General features: G+C 46.6%; 1 pseudogene; it reads right to left on the reverse strand.

The window, feature by feature from the left end:
• Nucleotides 1–17,699: 17,699 nt before the first annotated feature.
• LOC144273985 (uncharacterized) lies at nt 17,700–18,857 on the reverse strand (annotated as a pseudogene).
• Nucleotides 18,858–23,225: the final 4,368 nt, after the last annotated feature.

Raw genomic sequence — 23,225 nt, forward strand, 5'->3', positions numbered from 1 at the left:
AACTCATGTTACCCCTTTTTGACCCAAGTTGGTAACCAGATTTTGGGGTCCTGTGAGTTGCTTCTACTAGGAAGAGAAATTAATGATAGAGTCAGGTGTTTCTTTGGTGCAATCCTGTTTGTTTGCAAAGAATATACAAAGCCCTGTTTTCCTGAACACAAGAGGAATCAAACAACAGGAGACAGTTTCTTTGATCACAGCTCAAAGGTCTTTCAGCCAGCACTCTGCCCAAAAGCTCTCCCTTGGCTTTTCACAGGGCCTCCTTTCTTTCTTGCTGCCCTTTATCTCAACTTCTGTGGTCGTTCTGCTGCTTCCCTTCCAGACACACAAACCTTCACAAAACACTAGCCAGCAAAACTTCTCCACAAAGCTCAGATTCTGGATGGGGACATGTACGTTTGTTTTGGGTGGAGGCTGCTATTGTTTCAGTTATTTCATTCTATAAAGGAGCTTCATTGTTTCTTACATTTATCCCAGTTGAAGGGTGGCTACAGTCACCAACTTCACTGAGGTTTTACCCCACCCATAACAACCCAAAAGAAGCAGCAGACTCTCTAGAGGCAGTCTAGCCACTAAGGGGGGCCAAACAGCAGGACTGGATTAGTTTGTGTTACACCCACATAGCAACAATCACTGTGATTTTTTTTTCTTCTTCCATCAGCAGCTGGACAGGAAGTGATATGGACTTGCCCTGGTGGTTTATGCCCTTGTGACCACCAGACTGGAGTGCTGTAAGAGACGAGGAAGGGTGGTCCAGCGGTCCAGAATCTAGCTTATCACTTGTGAGACCTTGGTTCAATCCCTTGTGCTGCTGCAGCCTCCCTTTGGGCAAATCCCTTAGCCTTTCTGCACCTCAGATCCCTATTTGGATGCTAGCACTGCCCTACCAAGTATGTTGTGAGGAGAAACGTACTGAAGATCATGATGGGGACCAGATAAATGCATGAAGCTGACAGAATGTCCTATACATATGAGTGAATAAAATACTTCTAAAGAAGCCCCTCAGCCAGGCACAGAACAGGGTAACCTGCTGCCGCGGTGACCTGTGCGGGGGAGGGAAGCTCTCTTCCTGATTTTGAAATTTGGCTTTGTACTAAATTGGAATGAAAAATTACCGCGCTGCCCCTCCCCCAAATTGTTTCAGTTCATGGTGTCACGGTGGATTCTCCATCACAGGCAATTTTTAAATCAAGATTGATTTTTTTCAGATAAGCTCTAGCTCAAACAGGAATGGGCCTGTCTCTCTCTCTGGGTTTCTCTCTGAGGTTTCCTACAGAATTTACCCTCCTGGCTGCGGAGATCCTATTGGAGAATCATTGGTGTCTGGCATAGCTACAATGGCCCCAAGAGAGATGGCAATAGTCCCATTCATCCACAAATAACAGAATCAGTGGGTGCCCACCTTATGCTGAATCCCTCCCTCTTCAACCTCCCTGTACCCATCAATGAACTGTCATGAGCCAGGCCTGGACCATCCCTCCTGTCCCAGGGTGAGGGAATCATAGAATATCAGGGTTGGAAGGGACCTCAGGAGGTCATCTAGTCCAACCCCCTGCTCAAAGCAGGACCACTCCCCAATTTTTGCCCCGATCCCTAAATGGCCCCCTCAAGGATTGAACTCACAACCCTGGGTTTAGCAGGCCAGTGCTCAAACCACTGAGCTATCCCTCCCTCAATAAACATCCTTTGATGGCCTGGGGAGGACTCAGGCTATATCCTCCCTAAAACACTTCAACCTCTTCTGCCCCCATCCCCGGGCGTGACTGTGCCTGAGTGTGAGGGACAAGCTCCTTAGGCCCAGAGCGGCTGGGAGTCCAGCACCAAGACTGAGCAACTGAGGGGAAGGGAGCCCAGCAGAAGGACCATAAGCTGCAGGTATAATAGGCCAGGGGAGACTAAGCCTCCCCAAACAGGATGCTGTGCACCTCCATTTGGAGGCATGTTACCGGCTCGCCGCCTTTGAGAGTGCGGACACCTGGGCCATGGCCCTGCCTGTGCTCCACCCCAAAGCCCCACTCCCACTCTTCCCCCCACGCTGCCTCCCCCACTCTGCTCCTCTTCACCCCCACTCCACCTTTCCCCCCTCCCAAGACCTGCCCTCACTTTGCCCCTTCCCATTCCTGCCCCTTCCTATGAGGCCCCACCGCCTGCTGAGTCACTCCTTTCCTCCACCCCCCCCCCCGCAAGGCCCCCACCGCCTTGTGCGAGTATAACATTTTTCACACAATAGTTGTACCAGTTTAAAGGTTGTCTACATGAGGAAATTGTACAAGCATAGCTGCATAAATATACTGATATAGCTCTGCTGGTATAATGCCCTTAAACAAAGGGCTGGGGGAAAGGTGACAGGTGTTAAAGAGCACATGGGTTGAACAGAGAGAGCCTTAGGGGAGGATTTATCAAAGGGTCCCCTCTATATCCTAGTAAAGAGGAGAGGATAGAAATTGCTGAAGTATGGGTAGGAACTGAAGAGAAAAAGCCAATCGAAAAAAAGTCCCATTCAATTATATCACATGAAGGCAGACAACGAATTATTGACAAATATTATAAGTGCTTGTCAGTAATAATACTAGATATCTAAATATCAAGATGGGTGAATTTGAGTGCCTAGTGTTAAATGAGGACCTTGATATAATAGACATCACAGAAATTTGGTGTAATGATGATAATCAAAGCTACATGGTAATACCAGGGTACAAAATTTATGGGAGTGACAGAGTAGGTCATGCTGGTGGGAGAGTGATAATATATGTAAAAGAAAGCATAAAGTCAAATATAGTAAAAATCTTAAATGACTCAAACAGTGTCATAGAATCTCTATGGATAGTAATTCCATGCTTGAATAATAAGAATATAGTGGTAGGAATATACTACCGACCACCTGACCAGGATGGTGATGGTGAAATGCTCAAGGAGATTAGAGAGGCCACAAAAAACAATAATAATGTGTGATTTAAACTATTCCTATATTGACTGTGTACATGTCACCCCAGGACAGGATGCAGAGATAAAGTTTCTTGACACCTTAATTGACTGCTTCTTGCAACAGCTAGTCCTGGAACCTGTTAGAGAGCTTATTCCTTCACTCTCCCACTTCCCTGGTCCTTCTCACATGAACAGAGAGCAACAATACCCGAAGTCCGAAGGTGCAAACAATTCGATGTTTATTGGGGTGAACTTCCAGCAAGCTTAAATACAAGTTCCTTTTCCTTATTTCCGAATCCCAACTTACTTCCTGTTTGCCCCTAATTTATATAGTAATATTCTTAGCTATACCTTAACCAATCATTCTACTAAAATTTAACTAACCAATCCTAACATATTGTAACATGATTATGTAACCAATTATATCCCACCACCTTAATTAGTTTACACCCAGCAAAATTAATTATACAGCAGACAGCAACAATCACAGAACCAGACAGAGATTATACAGACAAACAATAGCAAAGTGGGAACTATAATGGCAAGACAATACAGAAGTGAGGATTTCACATCCCAGTATTGATAAGTGAGTTCTTGCCAGACAGGATGCTATCAAACTAAGTTTTCTTTTACATTTTCTAGGCACTTCCCTTTCTCTGGAGGTGACAGGAATACAATCCTGTCCTGATAGTGCCTGACAGCCCAATAGCACCTTATTTCAATGTGACTAGTTTGGAATGTGAGGATGTGACCATTCGCTTCCCAGCTTATGGCTGCCTCTGCTGCTTAGCCAAAGGCCTTAGCCTAAGAACAGGGCCCCAGACTGTCACAGTAAGAGAAGGACCTTACATTGGCAGACAGTGATTTTGATTCTTTCTTTTATACCTCTAACTAGCCAAGTGATAAGAATACACCTAAATTCTTAGAGTATAGGCCTTTACAGGCAGGCCTACCAGGATGGTGATGGTGAAATGCTCAAGGAGATTAGAGAGGCTACAAAAAACAATAATAATGTGTGATTTAAACTATTCCTATATTGACTGTGTACATGTCACCCCAGGACAGGATGCAGAGATAAAGTTTCTTGACACCTTAATTGACTGCTTCTTGCAACAGCTAGTCCTGGAACCCACAAGGGGAGAGGCAATTCTTGATTTGGTCCTAGGTGGAGCACAGGATCTGTCCAAGTGGCGAATATAGCTGAACTGCTTGGTATCCTACTGAAGAAAATAGAAAGGAACAGAAATTCTGGCAAGTGTAAAAGTATAAAGAGGCAGGGCAAAAACCAACTAGCAAAATACACAAACCCTAACATCAAAAGAAAAAAGAAAAGAAAAAGAAAGATGTACATCAGAAGCATGAAGCCTGCCAAACAATCAGTGGGGCCACTGGGGGCTAGTCTACACTAGAATCACTACAGTGAAGCTGCTGTTGGGCTGCGAGTGCAGACGCTTTATGCTGATGGGAGGGAGCTCTCCGATTGGCGGTAGCTATGTTGACAGGAGAGCTTCTCCCACCGACACAGCACTGTCCACACCGGTGTGTTGGTCACTGTAACTTAGATTGCTCAGGGTGGGGGGGCTTTTCCACACCCTTGAGTGACTTGAGTTATACTGAAGTAAGCGTTAGTGTGTACAAGCCCTGGATGATCAAAGTGCTAAGGGAGCACTCAAGGAAGACAAGACTGCTGCAGAGAAGCTAAATGAATTCTTTGCGTTGGTCTTCACTGCAGGGATGTAAGGAAGATTTCCACACCTGAGCCATTCCTATTAGATGACAAATCTGAGGCACTGTCACAGATTGAGGTGTCAATAGAGGAGGTTTTGAAACAAATTGATAAATTACACAGTAATAAGTCACCAGGACCAGATGGTATTCACCCAAGAGTTCTGAAGGAATTCAAAATATGAAATTAGAGAGACAAGATGGGTGAGATAATATCTTTTATTGGGCCAACTTCTGTTGGTGAGAGAGACGAGCTTTCCAGCTTACACAGAGCTCTTCAGGGCTGGGAAATGTACTCATAGTGTCCCAGCTAAATACAAAGTGGAACAGACTGTTTAGCATTACTAGTTAACACATATTTCAAGGGACCACTCACAGTGAAGTTAGTCCCATAAAAGATATTGCCTCACCCACCTTGTCTCTCTAATGTCCTGGGACTGACATGGCTACAACAACACTGTATCAAATATGAAATGGCAGCACTACTGACTGTGGTATGTACAGTAATCTATTGCTAAAATCAGCCTCTGTGCCAGATGACTGGAGGATAACTAACAATGCAATTTAAAAAAAAAAAAAAAGTCTCCAGAGTAGAGCCTGACAATTACAGGCCAGTGAGCCTAACTTCAGTACCAGGCAAATTCCTTGAAACAATAGTAAAGAACAGAAATATCAGAAACATAGGTAAACATAATATGCTGGAGAATAGTCAACATAACTTTTGTAAAGGGAAATCATTCCTCACCAATCTGTTAGAATTCTTTGAGCATTTCAACAAGCATGTGAACAAGTTGGACAACTATATCCAGTTGATATAGAGTACTTGGACTTTCAGAAAGCCTTTGATAAGGTCCCATACTAAGAGCTCTTGAGTCAGGGGATAAGAGGGAAGGTCCGCTCATGCATCAGTAATTGATTAAAATATAGGAAAGAGGTTAATAGTGGGGTCCCCCAAGGATCTGTATTGGGACCAGTGCTGTTCAACATATTCATAAATGATCTGGAAAAGGGGGTAAACAGTGAGGTAGCAAAGTTTGCAGATGATACAAAATTACTCAAGATTGTTAAATCCAAAACAGACTATGAAGAGCAACAACGGGATCTCTCAAAACTGGGTGACTGGACAACAAAATGACAGAGGAAATTCAGTGTTGATAAGTACAAAGCAATGCACATTTGAAAATCTAACCCCAACTGTACATATAAAACGATGGGGTCTAAATTAGCTGTTACCACTCATGAAGAGATCTTGGAGTCATTGTAGATAGTTCTCTGAAAACATCCACTCAATGTGCAGCAGTAGTCAAAAAAGTGAATTGAAAATTAGGAACCATTAGGAAACAGATAATAAGACAGAAAATGTTATAATGCTACTATAGAAATCTAGGGGACATCCACACCTTGAATACTGTGTTCTGGGTGCCCCATCTTAAAAAAAGATTATATTTGAATTGGAAAAAGTACATTGTATCCAGTTTGCAAATTAATTCCAATTCAGCAGTCTCTCACTGGAGTCTGTTTTTGAAGTTTTTTTGTTGAAGAATTGCCACTTTTAGGTCTGTAATCGAGTGACCAGAGAGATTGAAGTGTTCTCCAACTGGTTTTTGAATGTTATAATTCTTGACGTCTTCAGACCTAAAAGTGGCAATACTTCAACAAAAGAACTTCAAAAACAGACTCCAAGGAGAGACTGCTAAATTGGAATTAATTTGCAAACTGGATACAATTAACTTAGGCTTGGATAGAGACTGGGAGTGGATGGGCCATTACACAAAGTAAAACTATTTCCCCATGTTTATCTTCCCCCCACCCCCCACTGTTCCTCAGACGTTCTTGTCAACTGCTGGAAATGGCCTACCTTGATTATCACTACAAAAGGTCCCCCCTCTCCCCCCCCCTGCTCTCCTGCTGGTAATAGCTCACCTTAAGTGATCACTCTGGTTACAGTGTGTATGGTAACACCCATTGTTTCATGTTCTCTATGTATATAAATCTCCCCACTGTATTTTCCACTGAATGCATCCGATGAAGTGAGCTGTAGGTCACAAAAGCTTATGCTCAAATAAATTTGTTAGTCTCTAAGGTGCCACAAGTACTCCTTTTCTTTTTACATTTAAATCAGTTTAAGAATGCTTTAAAAATAGCTTAAATTTAGTTTGTTGCTGATCAGAAAACAATTTAATTAAGTCTGTATAAAAGCTGCATATAGATGGCGCCTAAGCTTAATAAATCAGTCAATCAAATCAAGCTCTGGTGTTTGCACAGTCCAGCCCAGCTGTTCCTGGGCTCCTTTCAACTGCCAGCATTGCTTCTCTCAGATTAACTGGGTTTCCTTGTGCTGTCTCTTCTCTGGGTGTGGAGAACATCCCCACAAGTGCACTCTGATCTAGCACCAGACATGTCCTTGCACAAGCCCCCCATATCTCCTGCCTCCAGCCCCTGCTGACTGCTGTCCAGGAAGGAGTGCACTAGGTCGGGGGCACTCGGTGGGGTCCGTCATGGAGGAATTACAGATAACAAGGGGAACATGGGCCCAGCTCCACAAAGGTGTTCAGGTGCCTCTCTGCCTCATCAGGCACCTAATTCTGCCACTGGGCATCACTGACATCGTCAAAGCTGCCACCTAACCCCATAGGCACCTATGTCCTCCCAGCACCTATGTTTCCACTGGTCGACATTCACAAATCTGCCTAGAGGCTGACACCACCCCACAGCTATGGAGTCACTCAGTGCCCCCACTCAAGCCAGCATCCCAGAAGTCAGATTCTTAAATGAGGCTGGGGAATCCTTGCTCCCCAGCCAGGCCCAATCCTGTAGGGGTGCTCTGAGCACCCCTAACATCTTTTAGGTCACAGGCCCTGCAGCAGGAGGGCCAGAGATGGAGGGAGTCGGGGCAGCACAGCTCCCACACAGAAGATAGCTGGGGGTACAGGGAAACATAGGGCGAGAGTGAGAGATGGACCGGGTGTGACCAGGAGACAGCAGAGAGACGGTTTAGGCTGCTCCAGCCTGGGCTATCTGAGCGGCTGACCTGGCCTGATGCCAGGAGAGGATTTGCAGCTGAGGATCCCAAATGGAGGGAGCGCCCCGAGCCACATGGGTAATTAGGCAACTAACCCAAGACCTAGGTGCTAAATCCCTGTTTTATGCTCCTCTGTGACACACAGAACTCCCACTGAACCCTGTGGGAGCCTAAACTCACTCCACCCCTAAGTATGCAGAGTGACAGTTCCCTCAGCACCTACATGTCTCTGGGCATGCATATGGCTGCCGCACTCTGGGTATCCTGACCCCTATGTGCCCTGCCTCAGCCCCAGAGTGATCCATGGAGAAAGGCAGGTGTTCAGCCACCTACGATCCAGTGGGTGGCTGCTGAGAACACCTACCAGATCAGGTCCCATCCAAAATCTGGCTGAGGGACTATCTCTCTTATAACTTTTAGCCCAGTCATTAGAAGCCCCACATCAGAATATCCCATAGGCCAGGGCATTCAGCTAAGACTTAGGAAATTTCCATTCAAATTCTCTTTTCCCCGACATGGCAGAATTGAACATGGATCTCCAACACGAGTGGTGTCACCGCTGTCTCCTCCAGCCATAGTGCATGGAGTGAGACGGGTGCCCAATGCATTCTTGCAATAACTGGCCCCACCTGACTCCAGGCAAAAGGCTCCTGGACATGGCTCACAAGCAGAGCTGGGCACCTCCCTGCAGCCTGGACTTACACATCTAACTCAGTGAGAGGAGTGGGGTTTAGAACACACCCCTCAGCTGGGCACCTCCCGTTGGCTAGTCAAGGCAAGGCACCATCTAGCATGCTGGGTTTTGTGGCTCCCTTTCAGGGGCACCTATCTCAATCTCAGCCCATTCTTTGGAGAGGGGGCCCAGGCACCAACCTCAGGCTCTGTGGATCATGGTGCTGTTCCTGTGAGTTCCTTGGCACCCAAACGCTGAGCCCCACCATGCCCGAGTCCCTCTGTGGATCTGGGTTGTGATTCCCCCGCCCTTGGCAATAATCAGAGCATTCTCATGGCAGGAGCTAATGAATCTCTGCTCCCCTCGGGACAGAAATGCAGTACAGGGGGGATCCAGCCAGAGACCTTCTCTCCTTCCTGAGCAGAGAGAAACCTCCAGAGCGAATGGACCAGAGAGAGCCCAGAGAAACCTGCCCCCTGCTGCCAGCTGGGGCTTTGGGCAGCCCCGGGGGCCAGGTGCCCATCAGCACCAGGAACCTTTTATTTCAGGCATTCCCCGAGGTCACTGCAGCTCTTCATTCCCCTCTACCTGCCCTATTTAAGCTCATGCCCCAGACGTGCACCTCCACAATGGCCAGGAGTATGAGGTCAGAGTCACGTTCTTGTTGTTTAAATGATAGAAAGACTCACAAGAGAGAGAGGACAGTGAGACACGGACAGCTGGGTCCCTGCAAATAAGGGCTCTGGGCAGCTGCACTGGGCCCAGCCTCCCAGGCGGAGTCTGCACAGGGCCCTATTGGGTATCGTGCAAGTAGATAAAGGGAATTTGGATGCAGGCCTCTGAAATGAGCAGGAGTCAGGCTAACTCTAGCTTTAATAACGTGAGATTTGTAGAAGCAGGGATAGTGAGAAGTGAGTGGAAAACAACTGTGAAAGAGGCTGTTGTGACCTTGTATTAGATAAGAATAGAATGCAGACTATAAGAGAAATGGTTAGAAAAATAAGATATCATGAAGGAATATGTATAAACAATATGCAGTTGTTGCTTATTATTGTCTGTAATAAAAGTATAAATACTTGCTCTAATTGTTTATCTGGGAGAGACCTGCCTAGGTGGGGGAAACCCTGTGTCCTAGTGCACTCTCTCCCTCCATGCAATTGCTTGAGATAATAAACTGTATCTGACTTGCTGCACCCAACCTGAGAGTGAGAACGGTGTTTTTCTCTGACAATATGGGGGCTCGTCCGGGATGGCAACGCCCGCTGAGACAACAGCAGCTGCTACGGATCATTCCCCTTCTAACCCCATGGTGCCACAATAGAGGTAAGCGACCTTTTGAAATCTCTATTGGGGTATTGGAGGAGGACTGCCTGTGAGGCCGTCTGTCCCTTTTGGGCTTACACCATCCAAACTCACTGATTGTGCAGCAAGATCAGGTACAGAGCAGTGCTGGGGAACTGTTTTGCTGCCCCCATTAAGGTTAATTTGATGTGGTGCTGGGGACTTACTTTTGCCATCCCCAATAAGGTTAATGTACCGGTACTGAGGGATTGTTACCGACTCACATAAGGGAAAGGTTGTATTAAGTCCGGACATAAGGTAAAGATGCATCGTGGTAAACAGGAATGGGGGGGGGGGTCTCTCTCTCTCTCTCTCTCTCTCTCTCTCTCACACTGGAAGATACCCAGAGCACCCTGCAAAGCCAAAGGCTCGTGACCAGGGCTGTCTCTAATGCAAGCCTGGTGGACTACACCTCAGTGGATAGATAAAAGATCCTGACTAGGGGGGCTGTCTCTGCACGGCATCGCCCAGTGAACAGCCTGCCTGGGTCTAGGGTTGTGTGCCTCTATCCATCTTGTCCCTTTCTCCCATGCTTATGAGCCACTGGTCTGACCGTCTCACTGGAAGCAATCAGAGTAAGCTTGCCATCTCTCTGAGACTAGCCGACGCTCTTTGCTGAAGGGAGGTGTAGGAAGGTCATGGACATTCTCGATAAATCTTTCCTGTGTGAGTGATTTGAGCAGAATAGATATTCTTAGCTTATCAGCTCCCTACTGTGTGTCTAGAAAATGGGTGGGGGACAGTCTAAATATTCCCCCATACCCCCTAAGGGTACGCCAGCATATTACATGTACGTACATTATGGTCCTAGGACCTGCAGGTATTTGGAAAATTGGAATCTTTACACGCGTGATAATCCATCTAAATAATTCCCACTAGAAGGTACCTTCAACTGAAATAAAATCATACACCTCAGAGGAAGCCACAAAGAGACTCCACGAGTGTTGGGTGCAGAGTCTAAAGGACTCCCAGGAAAAATTAAAAACTCAAGTACAGACTTTGAAATGAAATGTAAAGCATTTGGATGCCTCCCAAATTATTTTTTGTTAACCCCTTGGCTTCTTTATATTCCCAATTAGTTAAGGCTGAAGTCAAGGAGGGAAAGGAATGGGTTAATTTGAAAAGTTAGCTTGGCCTAGAGATAAGAAGAAAGCTACTTTGCGTTCAAGGTCAAGAATTGACACAGACCATGCCAAGCACAAAAAAACCCCTGCTTTCAGCCCCAGCTGGCTGTGAAGAAAATATAGACAAAGGTAAAACAAAGGCAAATAAGTTGCAGGACTGAGTTCACATTTGTCAAGGTTAGCCACCCGGTGAGACCCAACAGTCTGCCTTTGTAACCCTGGAGCCTATGTGGTTTGGGGATGCTAAAAAAGCCACAGGCAGCTGGCCTGGGCTGGAATACCTCCCAAAAGTGGAAGCAAGTTGGAAATTTTTACAGCATATCTCTGGACAATCTGTGCACAGGATAACCTCCTGTCCATCTCTCTCTCTCTCTCTCTCTCTGTCCTACTTCCTGGGCCTGGCCATCCCGGGAAGTGTGTTTGTGAGTATAAAAGGGGGTCAGGGTTTGAGCATTAACATTTTTCTTCCCTTGAGTGCTGTTATTTTATTAATTAATGCTTTAAATTCAGTCACATGGTATGTTCTCTTCATCTCTGTGCTACGATCCTGTGGTTTTAGCCTGATCAACTAAGGCACAGGCAAATTGGTAATGAAAATCTGTCACAGTTTTAATGGAAAATTGAGGAGTGGGAGAACCCTGCAGAGTGCACACCATCTATCTGTTTTGCCCTTGATATTTTACGTTTGCTTTGTTTGGCACAGTTGGTATTACATGTTAAGAATTGCATGATTAAAGGTGAGCCCCACTCTCAGCCGCAGTAGGTCTGAGAACCAGAGAGTGGTTTAGCATTACTCTCTCCACCCCGGTCGGTGGTGAGAGAGTGCAAGAGTGTAATCCTGGTTGTAGAAGTCCAGGTTGGTGGAGGGGAGGACTCGGGGAGTCTCACTTCACGCATATAATCCTTGGTGCATACGACCTTAGCCGTAGCATGCCTGGGGTACAAAGAGGCGTTGGGGATAAGGAAAGAGATGTGTACCTGACATCTAGAATTGAGCAATTAAAAGTATAGATTATGAACCAGTCAGTAACTCAAACCTACACCCAGGACAAGTTGTAAGCCTTAAGACAGGACTTCCAGGCAGAAAAGGAAGCACTGGCTAAGTAAGTACCAGTCCTTCAGAGACTTGTCAAAATTTAACCACTTGTGCTCAGCATATGCTGTAACAGCAGTGTGTCTGCCATAAGAGGAAATTAAATAGTTAAAACGCCAATTGGCCAGTGCGTTCTGTCCAGGTGACAAGCCTCACGGGGAGGACTTGGGTAGCCCTTCTGAGTGAGAATATTTAAGAGAAGAGACCAGGAGGGCTGGGGTAGTTAAGAAGCCTACCCTCCTCGTTAAATTGGTAGTGGGACAAAACTGGTGCCCATGGAAGGGACAGTCAGAAAGAAAAACAGGATCAGGCCCAAGCGGGCAGGCAACAGATAGAGCTTGGAAACTTGGAGGGCATAGTGAAAGAAAAGGAGTAAATGATTACAGGAATAGGAAACTTAAATCCCGGAATAATACTTGGAATGGTAAAATCTGAGTTGATTGGGTGTAGTTTTGGGTGATAAGCTAGTGATTTAAGAACGGAAAGTGAGACGTTAACTCTGTAGTTGCTGGAGGGAATTAAGCAGTTGAACTTTGTGAAATACTGGAAAGAAAAAGAATTATTGGTTTCTTTGCAGCCATTTTGAAAAAAAATGGGCTCTTTTCCAAAGGAATGCAATTATACAGTGCTACTTAATTAATGTCTTGTTAGGCTCCAAGGGGCTACAATAGGTGGTGTCCTCCTTTTCTGATCACTGTGTGTTTGAAAGCAGGAGTTAAGAGTAAAAGGCAATCAAAAGTCTGGTAAAGTTTATTGTGTCCTTTTTTAAGTAAGAATCTTTAAGCTGTGGATAGCTTTGGATCCAAAAGCAAGCCAGAAAGCATCTGTTTTAATGTAAATTACCTAACTGATAAGGTAGAAGCTACTGAAACCTGGGCTGCCTATGAAACAAATACAAGAAAATATGGGTAATTCCTCTGTTTTGCCTGCAATTAACAAGGGTATTTGTATAAAAAGGAAATATTTTAAGCAATGACTGACTGCCCAGAAGGGGTAGATCTATGTTCTTTTTGTCTTCCAGAAAATCAGAGAAAACTGATGCCAGCTGAAAAACAATTCAACATATCATGAATTTATTGGCACAATAGGAATTATGTTCTGTGTTCTATGTCCTGTCTTGTGGTGTTTGTCTTGTGGCCAGAATTGCTGTGTTTATTTTTTCATAGGACAGTTTAGTTTAACACTAAGTAGAAGGTTAAATCAAAATGCAGATACTTGATTTATTCAACTTGGAATACAAAGTGTTTGGATAATATCAGGAAAATGTGATATACTAAAGTTTAATAAATTTGCTTAAGTAAGAAAAAGAAATGTCATTGGCCAGATCTTTTAATTGAAAAAATTGTTGTTAAAATTTGCACACCAACAGTCTTTGGAAGCAAGGACATGAAAGGTTAACCCACTCCCCATATTGCACATGGGATCCTTCTGGCTACCTCAAATTTCTAGCCAGTGGGCTGGGGAGGGAGGAAAGCTATTGGACATCAGAGGTTGTACCAAGAGGACTCCTCAAAAGTGGGTGTGCTTGTCCTGGCTTGTTGCTCCAAAGCTCTGTAATAAAGTCATTTTACTAGAAGGGTGTATGTGGCATACATTGAACAATAAGACTAAAGTGCTGTATAATGGGCAAGGTATATGTGTTCATTTTTGAACAAAGGTGTGTGAGTGGAAAGTGAAAGTTTCCTTTGTAGGTGAAAAGAAGCCAAAAAGAAGAGGGAAAAAGAACTGAGGACGAGTTAACTCAATGCTGTAGCTGGCAGGCTCGGTCCAAAGACAAGACGCTGGCCCGCCCAAGGACACTGCTCACAGCTAAGACTTGGCTGACAGCAAAGAAAGAGAAGGAGGCTTGAATGTGCCCAAACAGCCATGAGATCTGCAAAACACTGTCAAGCACTAATGAAATATGTTAAGTCTGTTTATACAGAGGTGAAAGAAGCACTACCCAAGGATCCTGAACAACCCTGCCACTCGCTAGAACCCAGTCTACATAAAGGTCTATCAGCAAAAGACTGCCCTGGCTCCACGCTGGAAAGGCCCTTATTATGTCCTGCTAACTACCAACATAGCTGTGAAGTGCCAAGGACTGACTGCCTGGACCCATGCTTCTTACTGCAAAAAGACCCCTCCGCCTCGAGATGGTCCTGCTTTGAGCAGGGGGTTGCACTAGATGACCTCCTGAGGTCCCTTCCAACCCTGATATTCTATGATTCTATGACTTCACTTTGACTACTTATCAGCCTGTCCCTCCTTCTGTTTTTTCTTTCCTCCTTTTGGACAGCAGGGGAAAGGACAAGGTGAAGTGCTAGTAACCTCTCCCTTGTCCACTGACAGAGCTAACCTGCATTCAGCATTTGCTAAAGAAACCAAAGCACTACAGGGTGACGTGCTAGTAGCATCTCCTCTGTATAATGCAAAACCACGACTGTTCCAAGAGAGAAGAAGGAACGCCCGCTCTGCTGAAACCACCAAGATCCAAGGATCCCTGACTACAAAAGACATTGAAAATTGGCCTTGGTGGCGAAGACGGAGCATTGTACATTGGCAGGGAGGGAGTTTTGGGATGTATTCTTGGGAATGTGGAGTGAAGTGGTGGGGTGGGTTTATTCCAGGGGCTGGAATCTGTGATTATGGGCAAGTACCATCAGAATGCACTGCCCTCCCTAATTGGCTTCCGGGTGTTGAATACCAAAAACGCCTTACTGCCATGAACATTACTCCCACCATCCCCTCCACCTTTGCCACCACTCCTGTAAGTTACCCAAATACAAATGAAACTGTATATTCTAACGAAACCTATTGGCCAAGACCTTCACATCTAAGTGATTTATTGAAATGTTGTTCAGAAAAATTATTTTTTTAAGGTTCAGAATAGTTCATATGAGAGAACAATTGAATGGAAAACAAATGGATCAGTGGAAATAGAAATATATGATATCACTACAGATGAACCCCGAGAATCAGAAATTGAGATTAGTGGGTTCTATAGCGAAGTAGATATGGTGGTCATTCCTGGAGTCGGTAAAATGTTAGATGAAAGAGGCCCTCATTGTTATTTGGTCACCCAATTAGTGAATAACCAAACATATACCCAAAGAGTTTGTTCTGTCACTGGAAATTTTACCTGTACTGAAATTATTCCAGTAACTAATAATTTAACCTGTACCATATTGCAATATACTCCCTCTTATGCCATTGATGCTAATGCCTCTCAGAAGTATATGAAAGTGTTTAGCCAACAGATGTGGTATAGTACTGTACCAGAAAGAGATGTAGTAGGATATCAATGGACTGTGATTAATGCTACACTAGGGACTATAAAATTCACACTGCCCTTGTCCAGTTTCTGATTACCTCTACATATCCAAATTGCTCAAAATGGGCTGCCATTAGGTTAACACAACAAAGGGCCTGGGTTTCCTCTAGAAAGAAGAGGGACTTAGCTGGATCCCTATGGGGTGGAGCCAATAGTGCAGCAGCAATTTGGAATATTTATAGAAACCAAGAACATGAAGAGAAATTAGGACAATTGGAAAAAGCCACTGGCCTTATAACTGGAGCACAACTAACCCACGTTCAGGCTGGAGTGGGTGAATTACGTGTTATCTCCGCCCTTAGTTCGATGACCCAGAAGCTGTTAACAGAGGTACTGAATATCACTGAGGCTGGAAAGGCATTGCAGTGGGATGTGGCTTGCTCAGAAATCCAGGATTTCCTGAAAGACCAGCTGATGGCCATTCAGAGTGATCTTGAGCATGAAGCCTGGCCGACTGACCTTACAGACACTTCAGGAGTATCATCTGATCTGTGGCCATGGAGACACACTTGGAGATTTTCTGGGTGGATGTGGACCCATATCCTGCTGGGTCTGTGGGGAGGATGCATGTGGACTGGGTAATTCACCGAGACATTTGGGAACTTAGACTACCTGGTATGGCTAATAGATTTTTAGTCAGTGCTCCCAGAATAACACCCAACATTTGGATAGGGAGAGGGAGTCAATGGACATTCTGGCCATTAGAACCCCACAGCTTCAGTGTGTACTTAAACTGAAGCCAGAGGAAGTTGTCACTGTTCATGATAACATTTGTTGGGAGGGTATGGGACAAGGAACTACCCTGACAGGACACCTACTCTTCCAAGCTAATGATAGATGTGTGCATGTTGAGGCCACCATATTACAAGATATTCATTTTAATCTCACCACTGCTGCAGGCCTGCGGATAGAATTTTTCAATCAGCCCTTATGTTTCAGATACCCTTTAACTGGACCACCCTAATACTTGATCGATTCCAAAATTTACTTTCACTCCTACCAGAGATTCAGAAAATTTCTGAGTTACAAGGGCAACTTCATATGCTTCAAAATATATGTCAAGTTGAAAAGTATGCCTTTCATACCGCTTATAGAGTGTCTACCTTATGTACTAAGTATGATGTATTGTGTTTTGTGACTAAAACTGTGCAACAACCCCATTGTAGTATTATTGTGGACATGTTATTGCTTGTACTGTTGTTATTGGGTTTAGGGTTATGTTATTGTTGTTATAAAGGATGTAATAATAATAATACTTTCCATGTCCATACTAACCTTGCATTGTCATTGTATCCAATTAAAACCCCTAAGTATCTGATGCAGAGTTTGAAATACAAAATTAAATGGAAGTTTAAAATTAATAGTTGTGCTGGAAGCACAAAAGGGGGGAGTGTGGAAGTAGATAAAAGGAATTTGGATGCAGGCCTCTGAAATGAGCAGGAGTCAGGCTAACTCTAGCTTTAATAACGTGAGATTTGTAGAAGCGGAGATAGGGCGAAGCGAGTAGAAAACAACTGTGAAAGAGGCTCTTGTGACCTTGTATTAGATAAGAATAGAATGCAGACTATAAGAGAAATGGTAAGAAAAATAAGATATCATGAAGGAATATGTATAAACAATATGCAGTTGTTGCTTATTACTGTCTGTAATAAAGGTATAAATACTCGCTCTAATTGTTTATCTGGGAGAGACCTGCCTAGGTGGGGGAAACCCTGTGTCCTAGTGCACTCTCTCCCTCCATGCAATTGCTTGAGATAATAAACTGTATCTGACTTGCTGCACCCAACCTGAGAGTGAGAACGGTGTTTTTCTCTGACAGTATGTCTACACTGCAGCTGAAAACAAGACTCACATTAGCAAGCCACGATCTAGCATGATAAAAATTGTGTGGACATTGTGGCTTGGGCTGCATCTCAGGCACTTGAGCCCAACCAACATCCTCGGCTTCAGCCCAACTGTGATGTTCACACTGCTAGTGTGGCAGGTCAAGACCCGCTAGTGCAAATCTGTCTACCTGGGCTGAGGCACACTCCCAGCAGCAGTGTAAACACGTCCTATCTGGCCTGTGAGCCCTGTGCACCAGGTCAGCTGCTTAGACAGCTAAGCCCCTCTCCTCTCCCCACCCCTCTGCTTGACATTTCACTCCTGGGTAGCTTCGACAGCTCCCCGCACAATTTGCTGACTTCAGGAATCTATTCCCTGGATACCTAACTCTACCCACGCATTGTGGGAGGGAAGTGAATTCCACTGGGCAGCAGGGTGCTGAGGAATTAGGTGTTGCAAGACTGAGCAGAGCAATGCTTAAGTACCTTTGAGGATCTGGGCCATGGATCCTCACACCCCTTTCTGACTCCTACAATCTCAGTAACCAGCACCTTCCTCTCTGCCTCTCAGCACGTCAGTTCCCTTACCCCTCCCCAGACAATGCATTTCCTAGTTTATTTGCACTGCTTTAGGCTCCAATAAAGGAAAACTGTGAATTTCTAGTGTATGTGGGTTCTCTGGTGTCGAATAAGGATTGAGCTCCGGCCAAAGCTTTTCCCGCAGTCAGGGCATATGTATGGTCTCTCTACCGTGTGGGTTTGCTGGTGCCTGATAAGATTTGAGCTCTGGCTGAAGCTCTTCCCACACTCAGAGCACCTGTATGGTTTCTCTCCCAGGAGGAGTTTCTGATGCTGAATAAGGTACCTCCTGGCTCTAAAGTTTTTCCCACAGTCAGGGCATTTATAAAGCTTCCCTCCAACGTGGATTCTCTGGTGCTCAAAAAGGATCGAGCTCTGACTGAAGCTTTTCCTGCACTTCTCATTTATAGGGTCTCTCGCCCGTATGGATTCTCTGGTGCACAATGAGGGCTGATCTCCAGTAGAAACTCTTCCCACATTCCCCACATGTCATGGATCTCTCCTCTCTCAGGTTTCTCTGCTGAATGATTTCTTTGAGTTTCCTGACTCCTCTTCCCCTCTGAGTAGTTTTACTCCCTCCCTTCCCTGGCTGGCTTCTGTCATGGCTAGATACCCTGAACTGACTCTCACAGGCTCGGGGCTCTGGGAAACATCCCCTTCGACTCTTCCTGACACCATCCCCGGTGGTTCCACTGGCTGAGCACCTTCCTGCTGGGGAGTCTCCTCCTCGCTCTCACTCAGCGTCCCATCACCTGCTGGGACAGAGACAGAATCCAGACAGGAGTCGCTCCCTGTGCTGGGGGGGAAGGGAACCTCAGACGGGGAATGGGAAATGGAGGAACAAGAACAAGTAAATGCTAGAGAGATTGAAACATCAGGAGCTGAGTCCCCCAAACCCTTCCCCAGAGGAGAGAGAGGAGGGGACCAATTCATTTTCCACATCCCACCTAAACACCCAGAGGGAGGGAGCTACTGCCAGGGGTCAGTCATGGAAAGTGGGAAGCGATAAGTGATATCCACTGTGAGGATATGACACCTGTCTGGGTGAGATGAGGCAGAATGGGAGGAGCTCACGGGGCCTTTGTGGGAATCCCAGCTTCTTCCTTAATCCACTGATGATTTTCAAATCAGTTTAGCCAGTTCCTCACCTTTGCAGGACCCTCTCAGGATCTCTCTTCCCACAGAGACCTCGAGGTCAGGCACCCACAGCTTTTCCTCTCCTTCCATCATGAACATCATGTCAGCTTTCCAAATGGGGAAATCCTGCTTGGAAGAAAGAGAACAGCTGAGTTCAGGTGTGTTCCATCCACACTAAGTATTTGTTATAAAGAATTTTTGACCCAGGGTTCTAAACTCAGCCTCATTTACCTTCCTCTGCACTAGATATTTCTTGGAAATCCCTAACGCTAACAGTGCTGGCAACCCCAGCAGCACCAGTATAGACAGGATCCAGGGAGATACCAGTATGTTTATGTCAGTATCATCTGGACCTGCTCTCTGACACTGGTATATAGCACATTTCACACCTAAATTTCCCGCTGGTTCTTTCCCTTCAGATGGAAGTTCCAGACAATGCAATGCCAGGAAAAAGAATTGTTCTGGAGGGATAAAAATTTCAAAAGCACTGAAGTGTTTTAGAAACCAAAATCCTGTTTTCAACAGTGGCCTAATCTACACAGAGGTTCTGTACCAATTGAGCTATTCATGCTTGTAGGGGATGATTTTCTACTCATATAGTTAAAGGGAATAAGCTGTCCAAGTATAAACCCTTTTATATGGTCAAAAATAAATAAATCATAATAATAGTAATAACTACAGTATTTGTATTGCCATAGCACTTAGAATTGCCAGTCATGGCCAGAACCTTGTGCTTTGTGCCGTACAAACAGAACAAAAAAAGTCCCTGCCCCAAAAAGCTTACAATATAATTACACAAGACACAACAGATGGGGGAGCACAAGGAGACAATAATAGAATATCAGGGTTGGAAGGGACCTAAGGAGATCATCTAGTCCAAATCCATGCCTAAAGCAGGACCAATCCCCAATTTTTGCCCCAGATCCCTAAATGGCCCCCTCAAGGATTAAACTCACAACCCTGGCATTTAACAGGCCAAGGCTCAAACCACTGAGCTATCCCTACCTGCCAAATACAGGTCAGCATCCCAGTAGCAAATGAAAGATGACAGGAAGAAGAGGAATAGACCATGAAAGATCTCCACAGGGAAGACAAGCAGCTAGATGTGACAGAGAAGAGGGTGGTGAAGCACTGGAATGGGTTACCTAGGGAGGTGGTGGAATATCCATCCTTAGACGTTTTTAAGGCCCGGCTTGACAAAGCCCTGGCTGGGATGATTTAGTTGGTGTTGGTCCTACTTTGAGCAGGGGATTGGACTAGATGATCTTCTGAGGTTTCTTCCAACCCTAATCTTCTATGATTCTATAATTCTAGAAGGGGTGGCTAGCAAAGAGAGGGGTGACATAGTCAAAGCAAAGGGCCAGGAGAATGAGCTTTGCAGCAGCATGCTGAATGGATAGGAGGGGGCTAGGGGATGTCGTTGTGTCAATGCCAGGGGGATTATGTCACTCTAAGGGGATAGACAAAGCAGTGCAGCTACTGTGGGTAGACACGGCCAGAGGCACATTACAAGCTTGGCTCTCATTGAAAGTCTGTTTTGAAAAGTGAGATTTCAGCTCCTCAATCATTTAGATGCATCTAAAAATTCTACAGAGCAATGCAGAGCAGACCCAGCCCCTCCCATCATGACTAAACCCACTGACACATTTTAACCCCCCCAGCAACAGAGTGTGTGAACCAAGGGCTGGAAAAGAGCAGGACCAAAGGAACCGCTTGGGGGGATCCCCTGACGCTGTCCCGAGGACAGCGCATCCCCCCAGCAGCGCAGGGACCAGACAGAGGCAGGAACTGGCTTTTCCTCTGCCTGCCCCTCCCCTTCTCCCCAGGAAAGTCAATCCGCCCGGGGTGCTGCAGGGAATGGGGCTGGGCAGGGAGCCGGGAACCTCGCTCCCCACTGACTGCTCCTGCTGCCCCTGCCAGACTCTGCCCCTGTCTCTCTCCTGCCCCCGCCCCTCCCCTCCCCTCGGGCTGGGAGACTCGGTCCCTGGCCCGGCTCGTTCGCGCTCCCGGCGCTGGCTCGGCTCCTGCAGGCGCTCAGGGGGGCAGAGCCGAGGTGGGGGGCAGAGAGGGGACTCTGGGACTCGCAGACCCGCGCCCCCCGGAGCAGAGCTGGGGCGAGGAGGGGCCGTTGGTGCAGAGTCACTTTCCCCCCCGGTGAAAGGACACAAAAAGCTCCCTCTCCCAATTCCCTACTTCGGGTGCCCCGAGCAGGCTCACCCGAACCGAACACGCCCAGTAACCTTCGCTGTTGCCCCTGCCCTCTCTCTGCCCTGACTTCTCCTTACGATTTGCTGCCTCCTCTTTGGAGGGGTTAAAAAGGATCAAGGGGGGCAAATCGCAGCGGGGGGGGGGTGGTGTCAGGATCTGAGCAGGGGGCAGAAATTTATTGGCGGGGGGGATCAAGCTACTGTAGATAGCGGCAGGAGAGAGGCTGGAGGGGAAAAATCGGGGGTAGGGGGTGGGAGCCGGGGTTAAGCGGGGGGGGGGGAGACGCTGTCAGACCCTGTGCGGGGACAAAACCCCCGTTTCCAGAGGGGGCGAGGGGGTGATGGTTATGCCGTGGGATGAGCCACCTGCTGTGTTCGCAGATGGGGGGCGGGGGCGCAGAGGTGTTTTTAGTTCCCCTCCCAGGACGCTGCATGTCAGCCCCAGAGCAGAGGGCAGGTTCCTGGGGCTGGGTTCTTAAAGGCTGGGGGCTCCCCATCCCTAGACTGTCAATGCTCAGACACTGCAGCTCCTCACTATCATATCCAAGTGCAGAAGGGCTACGTTCCTGCTCCAGCCAGGAGACTGATATTGTACAGACATGCCCTCCCTCAAACTCTGCATCTCACATTTTGAATATTTAAAAGAGTCTTCTATCAGTTTCTGGGTATGTCTACACTAGGGAATAAGGTCGAATTTATAGAAGTCGTTTTTTTAGAAATTGGTTTTATATATTCGAGTGTGTGTGTCCCCACAGAAAATGCTCTAAGTGCATTAACTCGCCGGAGCGCTTCCACAGGACCGAGGCTAGAGTCGACTTCCGGAGCTTGCACTGTGGGTAGCTATCCCACAGTCCCCGCAGTCTCCGCTGCCCATTGGAATTCTGGGTTGAGATCCCAATGCCTGATGGGGCTAAAACATTGTCGCGGGTGGTTCTGGGTACATATCGTCAGGCCCCCGTTCCCTCCCTCCCTCCGTGAAAGCAAGGGCAGACAATCGTTTCGCGCCTTTTTTCCTGAGTTACCTGTGCAGATGCCATACCACGGCAAGCATGGAGCCCGCTCAGGTAACCGTCACCCTATGGCTCCTGGGTGCTGGCAGACGCGGTACGGCATTGCTACACAGTAGCAGCAACCCATTGCCTTCTGGCAGCAGATGGTGCAATATGACTGGTAGCCGTCCTCATCATGTCCAAAGTGCTCCTGGCCACGTCGGCTGGGAGCGCCTGGGCAGACATGGGCGCAGGGACTAAATTTGGAGTGACTTGACCAGGTCATTCTCTTTAGTCCTGCAGTCAGTCCTATTGAACTGTCTTATGGTGAGCAGGCAGGCGATAAGGATTGCTAGCAGTCGTACTGTACCATCTTCTGCCAGGCAGGCAAGAGATGAGGATGGCTAGCAGTTGTACTGTACCATCTTCTGCCGAGCAGCCATGAGATGTGGCTGGCATGCAGTCCTTCTCCACCGTCTGCTGCCAGCCAAAGATGTAAAAGATAAATGGAGTGGATCAAAACAAGAAATAGACCAGATTTGTTTTGTACTCATTGCTTCCCCCCCTCCTCTGTCTAAGGGACTCATTCCTCTAGGTCACACTGCAGTCACTCACAGAGAAGGTGTAGCGAGGTAAATCTAGCCATGTATCAATCAGAGGCCAGACTAACCTCCTTGTTACAAGAACAATAACTTAGGTGCACCATTTCTTATTGGAACCCTCCGTGAAGTCCTGCCTGAAATACTCCTTGATGTAAAGCCACCCCCTTTGTTGATTTTAGCTCCCTGAAGCCAACCCTGTAAGCCGTGTCGTCAGTCGCCCCTCCCTCCATCAGAGCAACGGCAGACAATCGTTCCGCGCCTTTTTTCTGTGCGGACGCCATACCAAGGCAAGCATGGAGGCCGCTCAGCTCACTTTGGCAATTAGGAGCACATTAAACACTACACGCATTATCCAGCAGTATATGCAGCACCAGAACCTGGCAAAGCGATACCGGGCGAGGAGGCGAAGTCAGCGCGTTCACGTGAGTGATCAGGACATGGACACAGATTTCTCTGAAAGCATGGGCCCTGCCAATGCATGCATCATGGTGCTAATGGGGCAGGTTCATGCTGTGGAACGCCGATTCTGGGCTCGGGAAACAAGCACAGACTGGTGGGACTGCATAGTGTTGCAGTCTGGGACGATTCCCAGTGGTTGCGAAACTTTCACAGGAGTAAGGGCACTTTCATGGAACTTTGTGACTTGCTTTCCCCTGCCCTGAGGAGCATGAA

Source organism: Eretmochelys imbricata, chromosome 14, assembly GCF_965152235.1.
Source record: "Eretmochelys imbricata isolate rEreImb1 chromosome 14, rEreImb1.hap1, whole genome shotgun sequence".
NCBI lineage: Eukaryota > Metazoa > Chordata > Testudines > Cheloniidae > Eretmochelys > Eretmochelys imbricata.